General features: G+C 38.5%; 1 protein-coding gene across 15 annotated transcripts in view; it reads left to right on the top strand.

Moving 5' to 3' along the window:
• PTK2 (protein tyrosine kinase 2) overlaps positions 1–15,153 on the top strand; it is a 189,107-nt gene that overhangs the window by 36,890 nt on the left and 137,064 nt on the right. For 14 of the 15 annotated variants that reach the window (XM_038127553.1, XM_038127551.1, XM_038127549.1 and 11 more), the window contains one exon: positions 2,980–3,006. The exons of the other annotated variant lie outside the window; for it this stretch is intronic. The gene's annotated coding sequence lies outside the window, so the exon portion shown is untranslated. The remainder of the gene's footprint in view (positions 1–2,979; positions 3,007–15,153) is intronic. 15 annotated transcript variants of the gene reach the window in all.

Here is a 15,153-nt window from a genome sequence, read left to right as displayed (position 1 = left end):
AAATGAGTGGCTACCTGAGTGTGTACTCTCAGTTTACCTCTCTGTGAAGGAAGTTTGTAAAGTGTAGCCAGAATCCACTCATGTTTTTCAGTGTTAGATTTTAAATGAAAAACCGTATTTGCGAATAAAGCTAAGAGGTTTCAAGCCAGAAAATATGAGATTGAGCTGGAGAGATGGGACAAACTCAATGATAAAAAAGTTCATAAAGTGACTCCACACTTACAGGAACACCTGAAGGTAATGAGCGTTTCACTTATTGTTGTGGTGTCTGGATACACAAAGGAGTAGAATTGTTACTGTTATCTTTGAAATTGTGAAATATTTGTTTCATTGATGAATTGACATTTCTGTAGTGGCCGGTGTTTGCTAAAATTAAGATACATCAGCCTGTAGAGGACTTTGTGCCTAATGGAAATAATTGAGTAATGCCATACAAGTAACCTGCTAAGTGCTCATAGGCACTTTTGAGTATACTGATACAACCTTCAGGCTTCAATTTCTTCTGCCCAGCTTGTTTTTAGATCTAATGTATGTCAATTAATGGTAGAAAACAGTCTCTTGCACTACACTGTAATAGAAGAAGGTGCAGTTGCAGGAAGCCGTTCAGTAAACTTGTCCCAGGGGTGCAGCATCTCTTCTGTTAATGCACTTGTGAGACTAATTTGCAGTGGAACATGGAAGTAAGAAATCTCCACAGTGTTTGAATTAAATATAGCAGCAGTGCTGATGGTGTCAGTGCCCCATTTGGGAAGGTCCTGGTGCAGTAACAGGATCTGGGTGAGCGCTGGCAGGGAGAGGTGACAGCGGAAACAGCAGCTCAGGTGTTAGGGACAAACACTGGGATATGATCAGGTCTTTCTTGAAGTGAAAAATCTCTGTGTGTGTCTTAGCTGCAGAGCTTTTCCCTGTTTAAATTCTGAGATGTAAGTGATTGTTTTCTGCCTGTGTGTATATAATAACAGTAATAACATATTTTTCTGGGGGTTATGTTTGTCATTATTTTCCTGACATCTGTTGTGTAGGCACATTTAACCTAAGAGTCTGCTTCAAAAGTAATAAATGCTGTGATAAAACATCCCCAATACACAAAAATTAAAATATTTTAATGCACTTTAAAGTGTTTGTAGTAACTTAAATATTTCAATAGCTGTTAATTAAAAATGGAATTTAAACATATGTTTCTGTCACTGTAGAAAAATTAAAATCAAAACCGGTATTTTCTAATGCACAATTTTAAATGCTTTACTCATGTGGCTGCAGTTGTATTGTATAGCCTAGTGGCAAGCAGGAATTCTTCTGTGACATCATAAAAAAAAAAGAGCATGGAAACAATTAAACATACACAAACAAAAAATGATGCAACATTTATCTTCATGTAACTTTCCAAATTAATTGCCACTGCAAGTCTCTTTCTGATGGATGAAAGCTCCATTCCATATGTGCTGATTTGGATTCTGTGCAGGAGCTGTTGGATTTTTTGCTTCTTGCAGTTCCTGTGTCTCCTTAGCTGCATCACCTGTCTCAAGGCATATCTTACATGTAAGATGGTTTTGTTCCAAAGCAGACAGTATGATGAGCATCTTTTAAATGCAATTTACTAGATTTTTAAATATTGTGTTCTACCAGACTAAGGCATTCAATATTTTCTCCGGGTTTTTTGTGGTGTCTTGTTTGCCTTTAATTTCCCACTTTAAGTGTGTTTCAACTTTCTGTGTTGCTCTTTCATCATCTCCTCATAGTAGTGCAGTTAATTTTTTAAATTTTTTCGTGGGCTGCCTTTAAATTTTAGGTGTAATTCTCTTTGTTATTCAAGTTTCATCATGTTTTCTGGCCACAGACATGAATTGTAACAATCTGTTGGTGAAAGCAGGGCTAATAAATTTATTAAGCCTCATTATTTCTTCTAATAGGTAGCAGAGCAGTGACCATCTGCCCCTATAATCTCGGCATCTGTTTCAGCTGCTACACCTGTGGTTAAAGTTCAGTTTCCATGTGGATTTTGTACCCAGTGTGACAATTTATTATTCAACTTTGCTGCTTCCTTTAACCAAATAACTGTGCAGACCTTTTTCTTGGGTTCAGTTCAGTTTTTCTCTTGTTTATTTTACTGGTTTCCCTTTCTCACCCCCTCACCCCCCACCCCCCTCACCCCCTCCACTTGTATTTATTTCGGTTTTCATTAACCCTGTGATGTGTGTCCCCAGTCCATGTCCTTAGAGACTTGAGTAATTCTTTCTTTCTAGTTCTTTGTGGAGTCTAGTTTCTGTTTTGGACTCTGATGGGCACCCCAGGTCCCAGTCATGATGATGTGTGCTGAGATGACAATAGAAAAGCAGGCAGGAACAATATAACGACTTACAGTTTAATATAATGTCTATTTTTTTAGTGTATAATTTTTATATGTTCTGTTTAGACTCTGAGACAGTGGTCATAGTTTGCAGCTCAAGACAGCCTTAGCATTTACTATAAAACTGTTCAGCAACTGTGTCTAATGTGCCTTGGTAATAAAAATCCTTTCTTTTAATATTATTTCTTGTGTTCTGTGCTTATCTGCTCGCAAGCTTGGCTACTTCTTCTCTAAAGATTTAAGAATAAAGAAAACAATCTGTAGAATCCTCTTCATTTGCAAAGACTATCCCTGACACTTTGAGCTCTGAAGTTCTGTAGGTGATGGTGAATTTTGTACGTAACAGTTCATTTGTGCATAGTGACCTGTATTTTGCTGCAGTAATTGCACTCATTGCCTTCAGTATAATCGTTGTCCTTCAGTTAGGTGAGCAAAGCATAATCCTGTTAATGAACAGGGTGAGACAAGGAAAATGCTTTTGATTTGCATGTGGCATTCATAGCAGCCAGCAAATTGCTTCAGATAATGTGCTTTATTAAACAAGTGTGGCCTTGCAGAAAAATTATGAGGTCACTGCAGTTGTAGAGCTATTTTTTTCTTCTGTTTCTAAATGTATTTCTTTATTGTTGCAGATATTTCAAGACTTCCCTTGCCAGCAGGTAAGTTCTCTTTTTTCTGTTATGTCTTGATGTGACAGCAGGCAGCTTTTAAGGGCTTGCTTACAATACAGTCATGCTTTTATATAATAGAATATGGGTTCTTACTGGCGCTGTCATGGTACTTAGTCATGTGGGGATCTGAGGTCAAAAGAAAACCCGTTGAGATACAGATTTTTTTTCCATTTAAATGGTGTATTTGACAAGGGGAAGAGGTAACTGAGGTGTATTTATAGGCAGTTGTTAAATATGTGTGTGAGACAGTTAATGCTTAAAGCAACTCAGCAGAACGTGGGATACAGCTGGCAGATTAGGAGCAGCCACAAATGGTATTAGTGGTGGTTCAGAGGGGCAGAGTGCAGGGAAGTGGGCTTGGGAGGTTTATGGGTGGAAGGAATCTCCCCAGGTCATAGCAGAGAAGGTGACTCAGTGTTCACTTGGCTGGAGTCACAGGTGACTTGTGGCTGAGCTGGTCTGTTGGACTCTTCTATCAGTGATGTTTAAAAATTAAAAAAAAAAACCCTAAACCTAAAAATATACAACAAAACCCCCAAAAAACATGGACCCCACCAAAAAAACCCAACCCTGCTGGTCTGATTTTTTTTTTAAATAGCATTTTCTGTTTATTGTTTGTTACATTTGGCCTTTAACAAAGTTTTAAAATTCATGCATTCATTTCTGCTGGGGGCTGGAGTGGTGATGCAGAGCTCAGAGTGAGGATGTCTGCTGATCCATGGCAGGTAGAATTTGTCCATCTATTCCCTGTTTGTCATGTGAATTCTGGAATCCTGACTGAAGTACCCTTCTACTCCTGATTGATCAAGGGATTGGATATTTGATGTTAGGCCTGCTGCCTTTTATCCTTGCCCTCTGCCTTGATGATTTTGGTTATGTATTCATTCTTTCATTTGTTCTTGCTGATATTAACGCCTGCTGTGAAGGTAGCTGCTCTTTCCTGTTGGAATCAAATGGCAATTTCAGTTAAAAGCTTGATAGCTGACATGTTACAGTCTTTTCCACAAGAACTTCAGAGCAGCTCTTCTGTGAAAAAGTCATGTTTTCTTGAAGCCGTGAAGAGAAGTTTAAATATGGAAGTCTTCTTTTAAGGATGACATCTTTAAAATTATTTTGAATGCTGAGAGTGGTTGTGAAGCAGGCACTTATGGAAAATATTGGAAAAATAAATACCTGGTATTTAGGTCAGGCTGACAGGAAGATAAAGATTATTGTTAGGTTTTTTTTCTGCAGCTTCAAGGGCAAGGATCTGTGATGAAACTTTTTCTGAGTTTATATTTGGGACTTGAAGAATTTGGCTGGTGTGAATCTGAGTCACAATGAGATTATTCTTTTCAATTTGAGTCTGTGTGTGGGAGTGTCCTAATTGTACTCCAAGACTGTGTCTTGCAAGTACTCATAGAGGGCAGAAGTTTTCCCAGGATTTTCAAAGGATGAGCTTTTCCCATGGCAAGAAGACTTTAGAGAGGATATGAAAACTACACACTGTGGCTTACCTGTAGCAGAGATTTGGCATCACCTCCTGGTAAGGGAACTAAGAAAGTTGTTTTTAAAACATGCTGAAAATATTGTCAGAAGGGAAGGCTGGAGTCTCACAGAGGTCCTGTGGTATTACAGTGTTTTTATTAATGACCATGAAAATGGACTTGATTTGTCTTTATCTGCCAGTAGCATCAACACAAAAAGAGTTACGAGCACACTGGATGATGTGATTAAAATTCAAAAGAATTTTGATACATTGGAAAAACAGCCTGGATAAGAGATATAATTGAATAAAGATGAGGTTCTGCATTCAGATAGGAAGTTTTAGTCATCAAAACTCATCTTTACAATAAATAATGGTATTTTCTTATTTAAAGTTTTAAAGAACTTTTTTTCTACTGAGTGCCACTTTCAGCAGTGGACAATAGATGTCACTAGAAATGTTCTCACTTTTGCCACCTGGTTTTAGTGCTCTAAATTTTCATCACAATATGGTGAGGGGGGTGCTTTTGCAGTGTGTGAAGATTTTGCAGTAAGGAGACTACTTCAGGTGGTGTCTTTATTGTAATGTCTTGTTTGAGGTTGGGTTATACATAAATTTGATATAGGCAGTGGTATATCAAGGTCATCCAGAACGCTTATTTCCTAGCAAAATCTTGTAAGGAAGGATTGTTTCTGTGCTGGAGAATGCATTAGTTGATGAGGTCGTTAGTTAAATCATTACTCAGGGGAGTTATCCTGAATTAATCTGTATCACTGCTTTAAAGTTCATGGGTAATTTGGGTTTTTACTGCCTTGTAATTGAGGCTGTGGAGATGAGCATAGAGAATTTTTGGAATGTCAACCAGGAGGGGTTTGGAGAACAATTTGCTAAAATATTATAATTTTGAAGGTGGGTAGAGAACACAGTTCTTCTGTCTATAAATGAAGTTCTCTTGCAACACAAGTGTGTTCACAGCATGCCTGGGGGCATGAAAGACTGGTTTCCTCTGGTAAATGCAGTTAAACTTTCTCTGTTGACACTGTTGGGATTAAAAGCAATCCCTCCCGGATTTTCTCTCGCTCTGAATTTAAAACAGCTCTAGCATCTGTGTGAGGTAGGTGACTTTTCCTAAGAGCTGGTCCTTTGTTCCCAATCCTGCAGTGCAAATATGTCTTCATTACCCGAATGAGCAAATAGTAAGGAAGCAAGAAACTGTATGAAGAACTAGAGGAAAATAAAGACAAATATAAGAAACAAACATACACTGGATTTTTGGTTTAAAATTCAATAAAACATTATGCCAGAATTGAATCTCAGGTACAGTTGTTTGTTCTTGATGACTCCTTCAGATAATATCTGGTGAGTCAAATAAAACCTTGCTGACTCCAGACATAAAGTATCAAAAAATTAATAGGAAATACACATCTTTTGCTTAGGTCTTATTTCAGATATGCAGCATATTTTAAGTCTGATTGGTTTGTGTTCACTTTTTGCTGTATAATGTACAATTTAGGTAAGCACCGTTTGTACACTGTCATTGTTATCTTGAAATATTAAATGGTTTTGTAACTATTTTTACTTCCAAGTCCTCATTTAGGACAAAAAAAAAGAAAAAGAAAAAGTTACACAATTTCAGCTCAGCCAAAAGATGTTTCTGAATTAAAGGCATGTCCTCATTCAGTCTGTTGGTTTGTTTGGCTTCGCTGCTTACGCAGGGCCTCCTCATGATCCACTTAAGGAAATCAGATTCAGCTCCTGGCACTTTCCACAGCCTTGGAACAATCTCCTGCTTCCCTTTCCTCTTACCCACTGGGCAGGAGATGGAGTGTTTAGTGTTGTGCTGTGCAAAAGATCTTCCTTATCCTAAACCTACACCTGCCTGGGTGATAAACTTAAATACAGCAACCAGAGTTTCAAAAGCCCCAAAGGGTTGGGTTCTTCCTACAATGCTAAAAGACAGAAAATTAAAGTGGTTGAGTTATTGCCAGAGTTGCAGTAGGCAAGAATTGACAGAATTGAGGTTATGCAGAATTCTTAAAATAAATGTTCACATGTATTACAGAGGGTAATAAATTATGCAACGATTATTCATGCAGCTGAGAATAAACTCAGTAGCATGAGCAGAGAGCTGTTGTTAATATCCCTGCTTAAAGGGGGGGAAAAGGTAACCAACTGTGTAGGCAGAAGTAAAGAAAGTACAAAATAGTGGCTTTTTGATTTGTCACTTCAGTTTTAAGTAAGAATTAAATACAAGCTGCACTAAGACTGAACAGTTGCTCTCATTTTAGAATCCCTGGCATGGTGCTGAAGGGATTGCACAAGGAAACCTTTACTTCTTCTCTAAAAGCTGTACTTTCAGTAATCCCTTCAAAAATCAGGATTTTATTTTTTCTAGGAATCTTTGCGAGTGTTGCTAAAAATTCTGGGTTTTTAGCAACGGCAAACTTGGTTTTCATATATTTGTAATGGCTTGGGTTGGAATGATTTTATTTGTGTGATGAGTATGGAACTGAAAACAGTTTATGAAATATTAGTGCTGTCAAGGTGGAATAGCTGCCTGCATGCCCTGTACAGCTCTGAAAATGTGAGAGGACTTTTTTTTTGATGCAGATATGGCCTGTAGCTTGAATTCTTTTCATTACCAGCAGGGCAAGTGTTATTGTTAGATTTCCAAATTCCCTGTCACGAAACTACTGTTACTACTGGATGAGGTTATTGCTGACAAAGCTTAAATGTCACTTGGAAGAAGTTTCTCTTGTTATTTGTGCATTAAATCTTCCTATTTTAGAATTTTGTTGAGTAATTTTAAAAGGTTAATCATCTATACCTCATAAAACACATCTTCCTGATACTAGGAGAAGCAATGTATTTATCCTTTGTAAACAATCACTGTTGAATATATATTTTTTCTTTTTTTCTTTTTTTTTTTTTTTTAGAGCTTGACATGAAATCTGTGTATTTGCCAACCTTTGCAATGAAACTTTCTTGGCTTATTTGGGCTGTGCTTTTGACACTGCCCTCTTCCCTGCATTCCCATCTATATTTTATAGCTAATTGCTCACACAGGGCAAGAGCAACAGCATGATTTGGGAAAAAACCCCCATTTATATTAGTGAGGCTGACCTGTGTAGTAATACTGAGGTGATGAGATATATTAAACCCCTCAAGAACATGCAAGTCAGCTAAATTGTAGTGGTTTTCATTTAGAAATTTGAGCCTGACAGTCCAGACAGTTTCCAGGCCATCTCTCTGTCCATTTATTCAGTCCATAACTTCATCAGTTTGTCTGTTACGGTGCTGTCATGGGAGGCAGTGTTGAAAGTCTTGCTGAAATTAAGAGAAATGACAACTCTTCATCTGCCAAGCTTGCATTTTAATCTAAGACGTTCATTAGGTTGATCAGGCACGCTTTCCCTTTCATAGATCCTTGCTGACTATTTCTAATCACCTTATTGTCCTCATTTGTTTAGAAATGGCTTCCAGTGTTGTTACTCCCATCACTTTGTCAGTAATGGAGGAAAGGGTGACCAGCCTTAGTCATCCACACCCTCCCCTCTTCAGGTTCCATTTGCTTTCTTCCAGCTGTCAGGATCCTCCCCCCTTTGCCGGGGCAGTGTGTGAAATGATTTCTAGTTAAGAAACTTGCCCTGGCTGCAGAACATTGTTTTTCTGGGATTGTGTATAGGGATAGAGGAAAAAGGAAGAGAGGGGGTGGAAGAAAAGAAGTTTCAATATAGAGAAGTGAGAGTATGTATTAAAAAAATAAAAATCAGGACATAAACCAGGTTTATTGGGAATGATGTGGCACCCCTGGTACCTGCTCTAGACTGATTTTATGCTCAAAGAAAGTGAAATTTGATATATTGGGCACTTAATTGGGACTATGACATGATTGCATAAGGAGGCAGGGAGTAAGATTTGATGACATGAAAGGTCCTTCAGGTCCTCTGTCCTGTGTCCCTATGAATCTTAACAAGCTGGATCAATAAAGTCTGACACTTTTAAAATAAACAAAAAAATCAGCAGTTCAGCACATTCCCCTATCATTTCCTGTAGTTCTGGCTCCCATGGTTTTGGAGACATCCACACTGCTGTGAGGATTGTTCTTGCCTTATTCCTGGGCAATAATCTCAAAAGTGGAAGAACTCCAGCAATCAAGGGTGCATCATATGCAAATGTACCACTTGAATGTATAGTATCTAAGATATTTTTCTTTGTTTTAATTAATTTCTCATTTAGAACAAATTGCAAGTTTTTATATGCTTCCTTAGAAATTGATATTTCAAATGACATCTTTAGGAATTATGCTGTTTGGAGGGATAAGGATACTTTTCCTAGGGAAAATTGTTCTTTTGCAAGTGGCAGAAAAAGGTGTGGCTGCTCCACCCTGGATAACCTGAAATATCCTGAATTACAGTTATGCAGTTCAGCTTTGACTGAAATCAGCTGCACAGTCTTCATTCTTTTAGATAGTGTGTGTGATTTTATTCCTATTTTGGAAAGTTTGTTTTAGAAATAATGAGGTAATATTTATTTTGTTGCTGAGGATGGACAAGAAACTTGAGCCTGGTGTCATATGGGCACCTGGTGACAGTCCTCAGCCAGGTTTACCAGGGACAGATTTGTCAGTCTTCTATCTGAGAGGTGGCTAATTTGTCTTGTGTAGTTAAGGGTGCAAGGAGTGGGGATCATTCAGTGCTTTGTTTTAAACATATTAACAGTTGGCATTATTTTTTTTTTTAAGGCAAGTTATAGAGCTTTTGGACAAAATATAAAAGAAGAAAACCTTGACAATTCTTAGGGGTTTATTTTTTTGTGGGGGTGAAGGGACACCTTGGACAGAAACTGTTGAATCTGAACTACAGATTTTTGTTGGTACGATATCAGAGGAATTGCAGCGGAACTTCGAGCTCTGTACTACATGCTGTCAAAAAATAAATAACTTGTAGTAATGTTTTGCTTGGAACAGGATCTTGTGTACTCTGAGAAGACGTTTACCTGTTTTGGTGTCAAAGGAATACAGAGCAAAAGTGGTTCCTTGTGGGTCCTGTGCCATTAAGTATGGGTGGATATCCAGGACTTGGCAGTTCACACTCAGCTGAGGCTGAGGCATTCCCTGAGTGAGGAAGGTTCTTTGCACTCTGTTCAGCCACATGGATGTTCTTGCTGGCAAACTGGCTGGTGGTGGTTGTGCAGAAACAGCTGGAAGGATGTTGGCAAGGGTTATTCTAATGATGTACTTGGAGATCTGAATTAAAATTTTGTCTGGACTCTTTCAAAAGTTACAAAAATGGGACATTGGGTGGTTGCACATTTTAAAAGGATTTTTAAATGGTTTTTGATAAGTGGTTAGGGGTTTCAGGATTGTTTTTTACTTTTGTCATAGCAGGTTTTTTTTTTGTTTGTAAAAGGTTTTGTATAGGCAAGGTAGAGGATGTGTATCTGCTTAGAGTGATTGGAGAATTCATCTGTCTTCTTTTACAGGAGAAAAACAAATCCAAGAACAGAGCCAGCCTAGCACATGGAGAGCAGTGTGCTGTAATCAGGGCATCAGGATACTGGGCATGAGCTTCTGCTGCTCCTTTACAGCACAAAACCTTCAGTGGCAGTCACTCAAAGTGTCTTGTTCTGGTGCAGAATTACTTTAGGAGAAGATGAAATTTGGCAAACTGAAGAGACCAATAGTCATGGTTCCTAAATATGTGTTCTTTAGTCTGTTCTGCTGATGCTCACAATGCATTTGCTGTTTTTATACAACTGTTCCACAGAAAGTGCAGCTTCTGTGAATTTCTGTAACCCCTTGCTGTAGTGTTGGAGTGTGTTACTACCCAGGGTCTTCACAGCAACAGCTATGGAGTACAGGAAGGGTGGGGATAACACTGTGACTGAAAGAAAGAATCTCAGTATCAAGCTGGATCTTGTGTAGTTGGCTTATACATAATGTTAGTTCTTAGTGTGTGTTTTTTTCTGCAAGACCTGGGCTGGGAGTGCCTTGGGATCTTCTCCCAAAATACACACGAGCTTGTTTGGAGAGGAACATCAGTGACTACAGTGAACCAAGAGGAAAAACACTGCATGGTGAACTTTAATCAACTGTTTTGTTGTAAGTTACACCTAAAAAGACCATAAATAAAGGATTATATGATCTTTCTTTAAGTTTATTTTTACATCCTTAATGTATAGTTTGAACCGTCTCCTTGTGCTCTTAGCTTGTTTGTACTGGCTTTGTTTGCGTAGTGGAAGACTGGGAAAAGGAAGTAAGAACAAAAATTGATACTTATGGCTCCCCCCCTTCCCTTTTTTATTTTCAGAAGAAAATATGAAATTTAATATTTAAAATAAGAACATATTTAGGAAAATATCCCATCACCTTATGATAGCTGTGGTGTGTCATGCAGGTCTTTTCTCTGGGAACTACTAATTTGAACATGAAAAACTGCAAATTTTTTTTTTTCAGGTATAAAGCTGATGTTCTTCAAGTTTTCATATGGATGGATCAAACTTAACAGCGGCTAAGTCTGTTCTTGTAGCAAGTACATTTTTCCTCAGGACTTTACTCTGAGGAAGGGTCAGGATAACAGAAGAGGGCTGTTGAATGCCTGTGCTTCCATTAGTGGGCTGGAATTACACTTGAGATGGATGAGAAACTTCTTAAGAAATTCTTACGTTGTTTAACTCTGGCACAACGATATTTTCCAGATTATATCTTTGTGCACTAATTATTTCTTTAAAAAGATTTTTAAAGTTTCTAGTTATTGCCCATTCAGATGACTTACTGGAATGGTTTCATATGGTTTGATTTCTTTTTTTTCCCCATGACAATCGGGGAGAATTATCTGTGATAACTCTTTTTGTGAAAGGCTTAATGCAGAGAAATACTGGAACTGTGTTTCCAGGATTAATAGACTTTATGTTGTGATTCATATTGTCTTCAGATGTCTTAGTGAAACCAATTTTGATGGATTTGAAGAGCAGCTGAACTAGTATCTCTGATCTCCACTACAGATCTCTTCTCTGTGGTGACCAGGACCCGAGGGAATGGCCTGAAACTGTGTCAGGGGAGGTTTAGGTTGGATATTAGGAAAAGGTGCTTCACCCAGAGGATGGCTGGGGACTGGAACAGATTCCCCAGGGAAATGGTCACAGCACCACTCCAGGAGTGTTTGGACAACACTCTCAGGCATGTGGTAGGATTGTCTGGGTTGTCCTGTGCTGGGCCAGGAGTTGGACTCGATGGTCCTTGTGGGTCCTTTCCAACTCAGGGTATTTCATGGTACTGAGGAAAGGTTCGGCTGCTACTAAGGCTTTTAGTCCCAGTAAAAAAAAAAGTGATTCGCACTGAAATTCCTGCCGACTGTTCCCTGGTCATCTACGTGCCCTCCAAGAGGTGGAGTAAAAGGTAATATTGAAACTTGAGGCTTTGCAATAGAGAAGGGTGAGGGAGCCAAGTGATTCAGTGACATGTTAGGGGTAGTTACTACCACTGATCTTCTGGAAACATCAGTAACATAATTACTGAGATTTTTATATAGAACTTCTAAAAACAGAGTATTAAGTAGAAGTTTTAAGGACAGTGATCAGGCTTTGTCTAATGACTTCAGAACTTGAGAGGTGAAGGAATTCTGTCCTACCCCAAGGCAGATGTGATTTAAGTCATTCCTTGAAGATATTTAACCTATTAAGGTGACAGTTTCACATCTTCTTCTGCAATTTAAAAAATTTCATTAGGCATTTATTTCAGGGTCCTTGAACTTTCCTACTCCCAGTTTAAGTTTATGATGTTTCTTCATGTCTGTGTGGCAGGACAAGGTTTATATTCTTCCTCTGTTTATGCAGGCACTGATATTTCTTTGTCCTGGTCTCATGTTCACTTAAAGCTTAAGTACTGGGTCTTGAAATGCATCAAATGGGATTGTGGAGAGCAGTACCAGGGGTTTTCTGGAAGCTGTGCTCTGCAGCTCAGAACTGTGCACGAGATGAGCTCTTGGCCCTGTCAGATGCTGTTACATGCTGACAGTGCTGGCCCTGTGATGTTTAGTAAAGTAGGTCATTCAGGCTGCCATCAGAAAGGAGTTTTTTTGGCTTTTTGATGTTTTGTTTATCATCTGAGGACACAGGATACTTATTTAACATCCCTTCTTCAGATCTGAAGAAGGACTGTGCCCAAACATCTTTCCCAGCTGTATCACTTAGTTTGTACATCTTGGTCTTGCCTATTTTCATTTTTATATTAGCATTCTTGCACATCTGTTTCCAGCTTCATCAAAGCCTTTTGTGCTGGAGTTGTCAAGTCCCTGGGTAAAGCTTACTACTCTTAAAGTTCAGCAGAGTTTGGAGCTACAGAGCAGAGGTTGCATTGGGTCTGCTCACCAATTTACTGCTGTGAAAGGATGCAGAGAGGGGATATGTGCTGCCTTTGACACACTGAATGCTGCTCCATCCTGTAACAGCTGGTTACCTTCACTAACTTGAGCTGCATTTGGTGGTGAGCTCCTGGAAGCCTTTCTTACAATGAAGCAACAAGTTCTTGTGTTTCTGAGCTCTTTGACACCACTCTGCAGGCCTTTTCCTAGGTAAACAGAACTTGTTCAGCAGAACTGTGCAGTCTTGTGTAATTGGAGGAGCAAATGAGGCTATTTAAGGTGGTGGATTTTGCATTGAATAAAAGATTTTGTGTTAGCTGAGGATGACCTTTGATTCCCTGTAGCAGAATAAAATGACTGCCTGAGGAGCTGTTCCGTGGAAGTTTATTGCTGGTCTCATAAAGCAGCAATGTAGCTGAAAGTTCCTGAAAAGTGAATATCCCTTCTTGGTACAAAATAGGAAGAGGAGTTGATTAAAGTGAATAGGAATTGAATTTTCTGTGGCTTAGAGGCTCAGCTACACCTGGCCTCTACTAGAGGTTCTCCTAAACAAAGCATCAAACTAATTTTTGGAATTTTTCAATCCAAATTTTGCTAATTATAGAGGGAAAGGGGGATTTGTGCCTATTTAACAATATTTTCTTATTTTTTTAAAATATGCTTTTCTTTGCTTGATAGCTCAGGCGCTGAATTTGCTTGGTAATATTGCAGCATTAATGTTTGTGTTATAAAACTTTAAAAATATGTTCTGTAAGAATTAAAAATTAATTTTTAATTTTCTGCCTTCTTAGGCACTCAGTATCAGCATTGGCTTGTTGATTTATTCTGTTACTCTAGAATTTTAAACTTATGTAGCTCTTTGTTTTAGCCTATAAGAGTTTGTTTATATATAAGGGATTTATGCTATGCTCATCCTTCACTAAGAAATACAATATGAACTGTTCCACCAGTGTGTTTTCATACATAAATGGAAAAATACTGCATTATTGTGAGGTCACGGATTACTGTTTTATTCAGTTTGTAATTGCACTTAATAGCTTGGGAGTCTGAGGAGTTGGTGATATAATATCTGTGGTTTATGTAACACTGGGAGTCAGGTTCAACTTTTTCCTAAAAAGATGTTTGCAACTAAAAGGGGTTTGATGAACTGTTGTTTTAGCTTTGTATTTGGCATCTGGAGGAGAAGCAGGACAAGGAGGACACGTCCAGGTGACACCATTTCTGGTAAATAACTGACCCTACATGGCTGCACAACTTTCTTACTTTCTTTTGTTTAATTGATTCTTAGATAGATGAGAGAGAAGGCAGCCCAGATATGACAAGACACTGAAGAGATTTGCTGACCCAGAAGCAACTTCATTTTCCTGTATCCCTCTTAGAAGATGTGGCTAATTATTTCTAGGTTACCCTTGAATTGATTAAAGGTGGATTTGAAGAATCTGTAAGGTCAACTGATCCACTCCTGGATCCCCTCCACTGAACAAAAGTAATCCTCACAGAATGCAATTCCTTTAAACAGCATCAAAGGGCTGGGGTCCTTCCCCTTCAGATACCTTCTGCTGTGTTTACCTCATAAATGGAAGGCTTTTGCCATAAAAAGTGAAGTTTTATAAGGTCAAGAAAGGTTCTGGTGACCATTTGTACAGCGCCTCTGGACTCCTTCTCCAGTCACCCCTCACTGGAGGCTGAAGATACACAATGCAAACTGATAAGCACAGTGAATCTGTCACAGACCAAAATGATCAGATTTTATTTTGCAGTAAAATAAGGAATAGCTTGTGTAGGATTCACTTTTTCTTTTTTTTTTTTTTTTTCACTTCTTCTCTCCAGGTGTCTATGAAGCAGATTTTAGCTTTAAGCAATGCAATAGTGAATGAACTTCTCAAAGATGTCCTGAGGATAGAAATGGTTTTGTTGGGTGGATTTTTTTGTAAATAGCCTAGAACAAGAAGAAACAGACATTTTGAATCAGTGTCCTAAGGAGGGAGTAATTTTAAACCCTTTAAAGCTTTCATGGCATTGACTTTACCCTTCTCTACAGTAAAGTCTTCAAAAAGTAAATGGAAGGGAGTGGGAGAAGATGAGCAGCTTAGTCCACCCACAGGGAAATCTGCTACAACTTTCATGCCTGAAAACTAATACAACCCATATGGGTTTAAAAAATGGCTAGTCTTTATTTATGGAATAATAAAATTAAAGTTAACTTAGTGTCCCTTTTAACATCTGTTTTAACAACATAGGCTGGGAGGCTGCGCTGCTGCCTGCTCTGCTGCACAACATCACAGGATCCCTTGGGAAGGGGAGGTG

This window comes from Motacilla alba, chromosome 2, assembly GCF_015832195.1.
Source record: "Motacilla alba alba isolate MOTALB_02 chromosome 2, Motacilla_alba_V1.0_pri, whole genome shotgun sequence".
Lineage (NCBI taxonomy): Eukaryota > Metazoa > Chordata > Aves > Passeriformes > Motacillidae > Motacilla > Motacilla alba.
Note: the sequence above shows the minus strand (reverse complement) of the source record. Positions and strands in the feature narration are given on the sequence as shown.